Consider the following 10,907-nt stretch of genomic DNA (forward strand, 5'->3'; position numbering starts at 1 on the left):
ATATATATGTTCAGTTAATTTTTTTAAGATATCTTAACTCTTGAATCAATATATGCGCTACAAAATCATAGGAGATAGGGGTAGTATAGACCCGATTTTATTTAGTTTTGGTATTTGTACATATTATTTACGAAAAAAGATGTTCTATATATTTCAATAAGATACCGTACATACCATCACCCATGTATAAAAAGTTAAGTCAACCGGATGTTTGAAAATGCTGATATTAGTTAAATTGGCTATTCAATACATTGAACTCGATTCATTCTATTTCTGACACACAGATATAATAATATTAGGAAAGGGTTCTCTCCAAATTCTAATTAGATATCTAATACGCCGAAGGATAATTTCGGTAAAAAGTCAACCATTGACACTAGAGTCCACATTTTTAGCATATGGGGGTTTGAACAGTTATGGCCCGATTTGACAATTTTGGACTTGAGATGGCATGTCTTGAATGCACCCTTTGTTTTTATTTGTATACTGGAATGTGAAAGAATTAGATGGAACTTAAATTTGTGTTACATGGGAAGTATGCTGTTTGTGGTACGATTTCGATAATTTTTTTTACTATAATATATCAGGTCAGGATATTATTATGTACCCAATTTAGTGGAAATCAGTCAAGTAGACCTCGAGGTATAGGTGTACACTTAAAAGCTTCGATTAACCTCACTTATGCCTTCTAACGTGTATTTGAAGGCTCTGACTTATTTGTTTAATGAGTTATCGCACTTTTAGTAGTTGTAATCCTACCCGTTATATGGGAGTGGGTGAGTTTATCACCCTATTTCACCCATTTTCACACTGTCGGTATAGGGCTAAAAATATTTGCCCTGATTGAATGCTAGATTACTGCTTTTAGAGGGCGGGGCCAGGACCACTTTTTAAAAATTGTTTAAACTGCAGGTGCTCCTACCTTATGTGATTCGTTATACAAAATAACAGTGTTGTATCTTATTGTGAAGGTTAGTTATGTCAATTTATAAAAATGGACATTTAAAATATTCTAGATAAGTAAGAAATCAGCTCGATAATTTTGCTGTTGCTTTTACATATAACTATTCCCCGAGAGAGAAGAAGAAGCGAGCAGAGCAATGGCGAATCGAATATAGCTGATATCAACTAAGCCATTATCTGTAAATCATAATCATAATATTTTAAGAGAGGGCCAAAGTAGCGACTGTCCATTATTATGATTTGGTGAGTGGTACTGGAATGAATGAGTTCTTGTCTCAGTTCTAAAACTTTATATTATTCTCAAGAATTTTACGTAAACTTATTTTCGCTATTTTATTAAGTTTTACTTACATTTTTGGTTTCAGCTGTCGAATCGTCTACGCCATTATGTGGGCGTAACTGATACTGAAAATTTAACACAGCAATAATTAGGATTAATATCAAAATGTATACGAATAATAATAAATATTTATGAACTTCTATACAATTGTTAGTATTATTACCAATATTCAGACATATGTATTTGATTTATGCTAATTAGTCCGTAAAAATATATGCCCCGAATTAAACTTTTTGCAGATACTGAAAAGTTTCAGTGAGAGAAGTAAAGGGTGTTTTTATAGAGGTATAGAACTTTAAATTACAATAAAACAATGATGGATTATTTGATTGACATGAATTTTATTTATCCGGAATATAATTTTGTGGCATTACATTTTAAATATGTATAGTCCGAAATATAATGTTGTGGCATTAAATTTTAAATATGACTTCTGGCATATGGCCGCGATCCGACTGGCTCGGATGTAGTCCATGATTTTTTCTAAGGTTTGTGGCCGTATATCAGCAATAACGCGGCGAATGTTGTCTTCCAAATGGCTAAGCGTTTGTGGCTTATGCGCATAGACCAATGACTTTTCATAACCTCACAGGAAGTAGTCTAGCGGTGTTAAATCACAAGATCTTGGAGGGCAATTCACAGGTCCAAAACGTGAAATTAGGCGGTCACTAAACGTCTCTTTCAATAAATCGATTGTGGCACGAGCTGTGTGATATGGTTGTTCAATTCAGGAATGAAAAAGTTAGTATTTATGGCTCCATACTGATCACTATTGACTGAACGTTCTAGCCATCATCGTTTTTGAAGAAGTACGGACCAATGATTTCACCAGCCCATAAAGCGCCCCAAACAGTAAGTTTTTCTGGATGTAACTGTGGTTTGACACACACTTGAAGATTAGCTTCACTCCAAATGCGGCAGTTTTGTTTGTTAACATAGCCATTCAACCAGAAGTGCGCTTCGTCGCATTTTACGATAAAATGAACGGAGTGCGTTATACGTATTCCGCACAAAACCATTATTTTCGAAATAAAATTGCACTATTTGCAAACGCTGTTCAGGCGTGAGTCTATTCAAAATGAATTGGCAAACCAAACTGAGAATAATTCAGTTGACATCTGTTAAATCGGGCGCCATCTTGAACAGGAATGCCAACTTAAAGTTATATTCCTCGCAAAAAACACCCGATAGAAACATGAATAATCATATATAAATACATACATCTCTTTCAATGGAAGGAAATATGTACTTAAGTTAATAATGTTTTAAAGATAGTTCCATCATATTAAAGTTATAAGCAAACCGGAACGAAGTAGCGAATTTACTTCATTCACCACTAAGCGTTTCGATTAATTATTTTAAGCTTAATGGCTTTTTATACAATAAATATAAATATTATAAATGTTAGTTAATTTTTTTTTTAAATAACAATTCAAATTATAATATTATTTGTTTTCATCTATTAATGTCAGTATTTATTACTATTGTACATAAATTTATTAAGTATTTTAACTTACATTATTTGTTGCAGTTGTTGAATATTCCCCACCATCAATTGAATGAAAATGATACTGAAAAATAAACATACATTAATTAGGAAATCCGTTTTTCCAAGTGAGAAGCCCTAAGTTCGGGTGTAACCAACCGTTACATACTCTTGCAACTGGAAAGGATCAAAGCAGGCGAAATAATGAAAGTAATCGATTTAGTATATGGGAGTTTGGATAATTTGTGGTCAATTTCGCATATTTTCGACATGAAACAATAGCATATCCAATGTAATATGTATGTTCAGTAAATGTTTTTAAGATATCATACTCTTGGATCAATATATTCTGTATAAAACCATAGGAGATAGGGGTAGTATAGCCCGATTTTATTTAGTTTTGGCATTAGTACATATTTGTTCCCAAAAAGATGTTACATACATTTAAGGTAAAATTCGGTAAAAAGTAAACCATTGACACTTGAGTCCACATGGTTGGTATATGGGCGCTTGAACAGTTATGGCCCGAATTTGACAATTTTTGAACTTGAAATGGCATACCTTCAGTGCACTCTTTGTTTTCATATATTCAATAATGCTCGATTTGTACAACGGAATGTAACGAATTAGACGGAACTTAAATATATGTTAATGGGAAGTAGGCGTACAACGACGATCCGATTTCGCCTATTTTAATACTATAATTCAGGTACGGATAATGTTATGTATCAAATTTAGTTGAAATCAGTCAAGTAGATCTCGGGGTATGGGTTTTCACCCAAAAGTAGGTCATGCCACGCCCATTTTCCAGATTATGCAAATGCTTGAATTAGCCTTACATGTTAAACTTGAAGTTTTTGATTTATTTATATAATAAGTTTTAATCAACACCGTTATATGAGGAATGGGTGGGGTTATCACCCTATTTTACCCATTTTAACTCTATCGATATGACTGCTAAAAAGATTTGTTCTGAGTAAATGCTAGATTAGAAATGCTAGATTAGAGTAGTAGGTTAGTTATGGCAATTTATTGCGTTTCGATTAATGGCGATTTGTGGGCGTGGCAGTTGACCTATTACGCCGTTCTAGAACCCCAGCCTTCTTATGGTGTCCAAAAACATGTGTACCAAGTTTTATCAATATATCTCATTCAAACTGACTCTGAACAAAAAATAAATATACACTAATAAGTGTTACGAAAAACAAAATTAACAAAAAACAAAACCAAAGTTTTCTATGACTTTTTGCGCGATAAATTTCAATTTTAAGAAAAACATTTTTAAACTTAGTTAACAATTCCAAATTTTGAAAATCCAACACCAACCAATGCAACGGAAATGAAAATATGAAGAATGTAGCACCAAAATAAGCAATCTTCCAGGACCCCAACAGCCTCAGCAGGTGCAATGGAGACATTAGCGTTGTCGGCAACAAACGAAGCTCTATTTGCTGCAACTCATATTCCTTTAAAGTATTCTAGAATAGTACGAATTCAACTCGATCACTTTGTTGTTGCTTTTACATATAATTTTTTCCCAAGAGAGCAGAAGCGAGCAGAGAAATGGTGTATCGCAGATAGCTGATAGCAACTAAGCCATTAACTGTAAATCATAATCATAATTTTTAAAAAGGGGCCAAAATAACAAATGTCCATTATTATGATTTGATGAGTATACTCGAATGGTTGACTATTCTTATAGTTCTAAAACTTTATTTTGTCCTTAGGAAATTTTCCTAAACTTATTTTCGCGCAATGTATTGAAAGATCCAATAGTAGTTAATTTCGGAGTAAAAGTGTGAATTTTTAAAATCTTATTGAATATTGAATACTTCGATACTTTTTTTCAAGTCTCTGGGATAATCTCCTGCTGGAAACGCGTCATAAGAGATGGAGATAAGCTAACACCTAAATAAGCACCGTTGAAAAACTGCTTATTATTACTTATTTTATATATTTCCTTAAATTTTCGGTTTCGGTTTTCGATTCTTTTACGCCATTATGTGGACGTAACTGATATGGAAATTAAACATTATTATTATCAAAATTTATATGAATGATATTAAATATTTATGGACTTTTGTATATATTAGTTAGTAGTATTACTAATTAGTTCAGACATATGTATTTGATTTATGTATTATTAATCCGTAAAAATTCATTGGCACGAGACTTAGTTTAGTTTAGAAAGCCTTTTTTAAATCTTTTGCAGATATATCTCTTTCAATGTAAGGAAATATATATTCAGGGTAATAATGTTTTAGATATAGTCACATGGAATTAAAGTTATAACCAAAACGGAGTGAATTAGCGACTTTCTTTAATTTACCACCAAAAGTTTCGATACAATAATAATAAACTTAATGTCTTTTTATAAATACAAAAATTATAAATGAAAATTAATTTTTTTGTACATAACTGTTTAAATTATAATATTATTTGTTTTTTTATATTAATGTCAGTTTTTATTACTACATATATTTATTAAGTATTTTCACTTACATTATTTGTTGCAGGTGTTGAATATTCCCCACCATCGATTGAATGAAACTGATACTGAAAATAAACATACATTAATTAGGAATTCCATTTTGTCTCATATAGTGATAGAAAATAAATAACATAGGGACCCGATTTTATTTAGTTTTGGCATAAGTACATATTTTTGTAAGAAAAATACTTTCTGTGTGTTTCATTAAGGTGTTTCACATAGCACCTTGAATAAAAAGTAAAGTCAACTGGATATTTGAAAATCCTGATATTACAAGTAGTTATATGGGGACAAGAGCAAGCCTTCATCAGATTTAATCCATTTTAGGTTCACAGATGCATCGTTATTTAAAAAGCCACATATATTTACAAAGATAATTCACATATAGGCCCATATATGCGATATAAAGGCTACACTTGAGTCCACATTTTTTGTATATGGGGGCTTAACAGTTATGTCCCGAATTTGACAATTTTGGACTTGAGATGGCATATATTGAATGCACCTTTTGTTGTCATATATTCAATAGTGCTTGATTTGTATACTGGATTGTGAAAGAATTAGATGGAACTTAAATTTGTGTTATATGGAAAGTAGGCGTGGTTGTGATACGGTTTGTACTATAATATAGGTCAGGATATCGATACGTACCAAATTTAGTTGAAATCAGTCAAGTAGATCTCAAGGTATGGGTTTTCACTTAAAAATGGGCCATTGTCCAATTTTTGCAAAGGCTTCGATTAACCTTACTTATGCCATTCTACGCATAAAATTTGAAGTCTCTACTTATTTGTTTAATGAGTTATGGCCTGTGTAGTAGGTTTAATCAAAACCTTTATATGGAGAGTGGGTGTGGTTATCACCTTATTTCACCCATTTTCACATTGCCGATATGAGTGCTAAAAATATTTGGCTTGAATGAATGCTCGATTAGGGCTATTAGCAGGCGGGGCTGGCACAGTTTTTAATAAATGTTTAAACTGCAGATGCTCCCTGCTCTGCTTCGTTATACAAAAAAAAATAACACTCTATCTTATTGTAAAGATTAGTTATGTCAATTTATTGGGGTTCGATTAATTCTACAATACCAGCCTTCTTTCGGTGCCAAGAACCATGTGTACCAAGTTTTATCAAGCTAATGGATCGCAACTGGAAATTTGAACAATGTAGCAGAAGAAAAGCAATGTACCAGGACCTCAACAATGGAGACATCAGGGTCATCGGCAACCAATCAAGCTCCATATGCAGCAATTCGTAATTCTAAAAAATATTGCAGATAAGCTAGATACTAAATACTATCAAGCTTTAAAAAACCAATAGAGTTTCGACCCATTTATACTCCCCGTTACACATAATAGAAACATAGAGAGCCTTAGAGAAGCATAATATGGTCTGGAGGAGTGTGTTTTAATAGAAAATAAATTTAATAAAAGCAACAACATACATACATATCCAGTTAGAAACCAAAATAACGCACTACCAATGGAGGTCGATAATCTTAAAGAAACTAATATGTATACAGCAGCAAATAGTTAGGTAATTTTCACAAAAATCGATTTTAAAATTATAACAGAAGTACCTCTCAATGAACTAAAATGGCTTGGAAACTTATAAATAAAAAAAATTAATGGGCTAACTGACCAAAATATATTCAAAGCAAAAAGTGCAAAAATTAACTGTTTAGGAGATTTTTGGAAAATTAACAACAACAAAATCTTTATATATAAAAATAAAACCCGTTTCCCGTTGTCACGCCATAATTTGAGAACAGCTAGACAGATTTGGCTGTTTTTTTTTGTAGTTTTCTTATACTCTGTAGAAGGTTCTTACGGAAAAAAGTATTAGGAAAATGTCTCAGAAAGATTGAAAAAATGCATTTAATTTTGCATATTGTAAAAAACGCGCTTAACGAATGTCATCATCATTCACATACATAGGCTATTTGTATGTTGAAAGAGCATTGTTTGTTCGGAAATGTGGTTACTGAATTAAATTCTATCGCACTAATTTACTCATTTTTGAAAATTACTCGCCACAATAAATTGTACCGACTTTGACGGTAATATTAATAATACTAGTGATGATTTCATTTTAATGTAAGTATTTAATAATAATAAAATATTTACATAAACTTCGCATAACCTATTTAGTAATCTGTGGTAATCTGACACATATAACCTAACATAGCGCTAACAATAATTTGATTAAGTTTTTGATAAAGTTTGTTTTGTTTTAAAGACTGAGAAGTTTGTTGTTTGTTAATAAGTGTTTGTTAATCATGGTAATTTCCCAGATTAATATCGATTTTTGGTAACTTTTGATGACTACAAAATATTAAAATTTCGTAAACATGGTTAAACAGAAAATACAAGGGAGGAATTTTTTATTTTCAGTGCAGACCAGGCAGACGGACAAACTTAGGCCGTAGAACTCGAAATACTACAAGTCAAAGATATATAAGAGCAAATCAAACTGATGAACAACGCAAAGCGCGAAATGAAGTGTTAGCTACAATATTTATAACTTATGAACGGCTAAACCGAAATAATTATCTCGATATACTCGGAATGATATCACATAATCTTTGGTTGAAAATTTTTCAAAGCTATTTCAATTCATTTGAAAATGTTTATAATTAAAAACTATAAATATTATTGTTAAAATTATGAACGATCAACCTCTTTCATTATTTCAAACGTTATGTACTAACAAAGTTTTAAAATTACTCTTTTGTTTCATACTTGAATATAAAATTAATAAAATAAAAAAATAACCATATTATATTTTATGTTTATTTGTGTTTAATAACAAATCGAAGGAAATTAGTATTAATCATTTTCAACTTTGGAAGTGATCCGCTTGGTTATTCTTACATTGGATTTAACGTTTTCGTTTTATTTCATAAATACAATTTTACTGTATAGAATAGTATGTAATTAATGTATACTTTAGCCACAGCAACGCGTGGACGGGGTCCTCTAGTAAAATTATAAATATGGAAATACTCACACTTATACCTTATACCCATGAACGATAAGGAAAACGTATATATATATATTTTAATTTACAAAGATATTAGCCATTCTACGTGTAAAATTTGAAGTCTCTGACTTATTTATTTAATGAGTTATCGCACTAATAGTAGTTTTAATCAAAACCTTTATATGAAGAATTGGTAGGGTTATTTTATCTTATTGTGAATGTTAGTTATGGCAATGTATTGGGTTTCGATTAATGGCGTTTTGTGTAGCTAGTTAATCTCGATGTGAATTTTTAAAATCATATTGAATACTTAATATTTCGATACTTTCTTAAAGATTCTGGTATAATCTTCTGCCGAAAACGTGTCATTTGAGACGAAGATAAACGAACGTTTAAAGCGCCGTTGAAAACCTGCTTGTAATTACTTATTTTATATCTTTCCTTATACTATGTTCGCATCGAATTGAAATCCTCTTGAAAACTGACATTTAGGGTTAGCAAAATATGTCTTCTAATAATATCGATTAAACTAGAGGAGGCACCGATTATAATGAGTGGAATGTAAGTTTTCAATGGGTTTTCAGCGAAAACTGGATAAAAACACACGTTTTGCGTGAAAGCCTTATTTGTCTATGAAAACACTAATTTTGTGTCGGTGCGAATTTAGTATTAAGTTTTACTTACAGTTTTGGTTTTAGTTATCGAATCTTCTACGCTATTATGTGGACGTAACTGATACTGAAAATTAAACACAACATTAATTAATATTAAAATTATATGAATGATAATAAATATTTATGGATTTTTCCATACATTAGTTAGTATGATTACTAATTAGTTCAGACATAACTTTATTTCTTTCTACATAACAGTTAAAATTATAATATTATTGGTTTTCGCATATTAATTTCCGTTTTTATTGCTACATATATTTATTAACTATTTTCACTTACACTATTTGTTGCAGATGTTGAATATTCCCCACCATCAATCGAATGAAACTGATACTGCAATATGAAGATACATTAATTAGGAAATCCATATTGTCTCAAAAAGTGATAGGTAATAAATAAAAAGTAAAAAAGGGCTAAAATCGGGTGTAACCAAGTATATTATACTCTTGAACCTGGAAAGGAATAACAAAAATAATTTATTTAGCATATGGGAGTTTGGATAATTTGCGGACTATTCACCAATTTTCGACATAAAACTATAGTATACCCAAGGTAATACGTATGTTCATTTTAAGATATCTTACTCTTGGATCAATATATACGGTACAAGCCCATTGGAGAGAGGGGTAGTATAGAACCGATTTTATTTAGTTTTGGCATTAGTACATATTTTTACCGAAAAAGAAGTTTATATATCTTATACATTTAAGGATAACTCGGTAAAAATAGTCAACCATTGACAGTTGAGTCCACATGGTTGGTATATGGGCGATTGAACAGCTATGGCCCGAATTTGACAATCTTGGACTTGAGATGGCATATCTTGAATGCCCTCTTTGTTTTTATATACATATATTTAATAGTTCTACATTTGTGCAACTCGATAACTTTTTTTTTGCTTTTAGATATAACTTTGTCCCAAAAAAGCAGAAGCGAGCAGAGAAATGCCGAATCGAAGATAGCTGATATCAGCTAAGCCATTAACTGTAAATTATTATTAGAGGCCTGTGAGAATTGGCTCTCCGAGTTTTTACGGTTGTGGGTCTGTGACATCATTGGTACAGACAAAAAGTTAAGAAGTGTCTGATCTGTATACACATAGGGATCACCTGCGATTATGATGGAGATTGGAAACTCCAGCAGTAAAAAATATAACACAACTATTTTTAACAAATGAATTATTTCCACATACTTGTCGAATAGCCTGCTACTGTATGATACTGGCGAGGACCTAAAGAGTATACGGTGACGGGGGGGCACCGCAGGGCTCAGTTCTGGATCCGCAGCTAAGGAACGTACTTTACGACTCCAATTCCCAAAGCGTGCCAAATTATCGGGTACGCTGATGATATTGCGGTAACTGTAGTAGGAAAATAACTCAGCCAGATAGAAATCCAATGTGAAGACTTTAAATATTAAAAACTGGCTCACGGCGAAATAACGCAATTGGGACAAAAATCAAAGCGGTGCTCATTACCAGCAGAAAAAAATATAAAACGCTACACTTAATATCGATGGCTATAACAAAACCACCCAGGAGTCGTTGAAGTACCAAGGTGTTATAACAGATACGCGGCTCAACTATAAAACATACAGTGGATCACAGCTTATTTGATACAGCAGTCGATATAAATTTCGAATCCCAATATTTTTTAAACTGAAAGGAATATTGAAAAAATTTAAACGCTATATTTTAGAGTAAAGAATTTCATATATATAATGTACTTCATTTATTTAAAAAATATTTTATTTTCAACTATATGTACATAAAATTAAAATTACTGCTAAATTTCAGGTCACAGCTTATTTGATACAGATATTTTTCCATCACGAGGCGCCAGCTTGTCGCACCGCATAACTGTATTTTATTTTGCCATGCATATTGGCGTCGTTTATGATTAGTTTTAAATATTTTTTAGTGTGTTATAATAAACCATGGAGACAGCAAGTGCGTTTATATAAAAATGGGTC

At 31.7% G+C, this 10,907-nt stretch overlaps 1 long non-coding RNA gene across 1 annotated transcript; it reads right to left on the reverse strand.

The window, feature by feature from the left end:
* Positions 1–1,314: 1,314 nt before the first annotated feature.
* LOC138858254 (uncharacterized) lies at positions 1,315–8,996 on the reverse strand. The gene is made up of 4 exons (XR_011397440.1): positions 8,947–8,996; positions 5,292–5,345; positions 2,821–2,874; positions 1,315–1,368 (listed from the first exon to the last, which is right to left on the reverse strand). It is a non-coding gene; the product is annotated as an uncharacterized lncRNA (long non-coding RNA).
* Between the last annotated feature and the right edge of the window lie 1,911 nt (positions 8,997–10,907).

Source organism: Bactrocera oleae, chromosome Y (assembly GCF_042242935.1).
Source record: "Bactrocera oleae isolate idBacOlea1 chromosome Y, idBacOlea1, whole genome shotgun sequence".
Classification (NCBI taxonomy): Eukaryota; Metazoa; Arthropoda; class Insecta; order Diptera; family Tephritidae; genus Bactrocera; species Bactrocera oleae.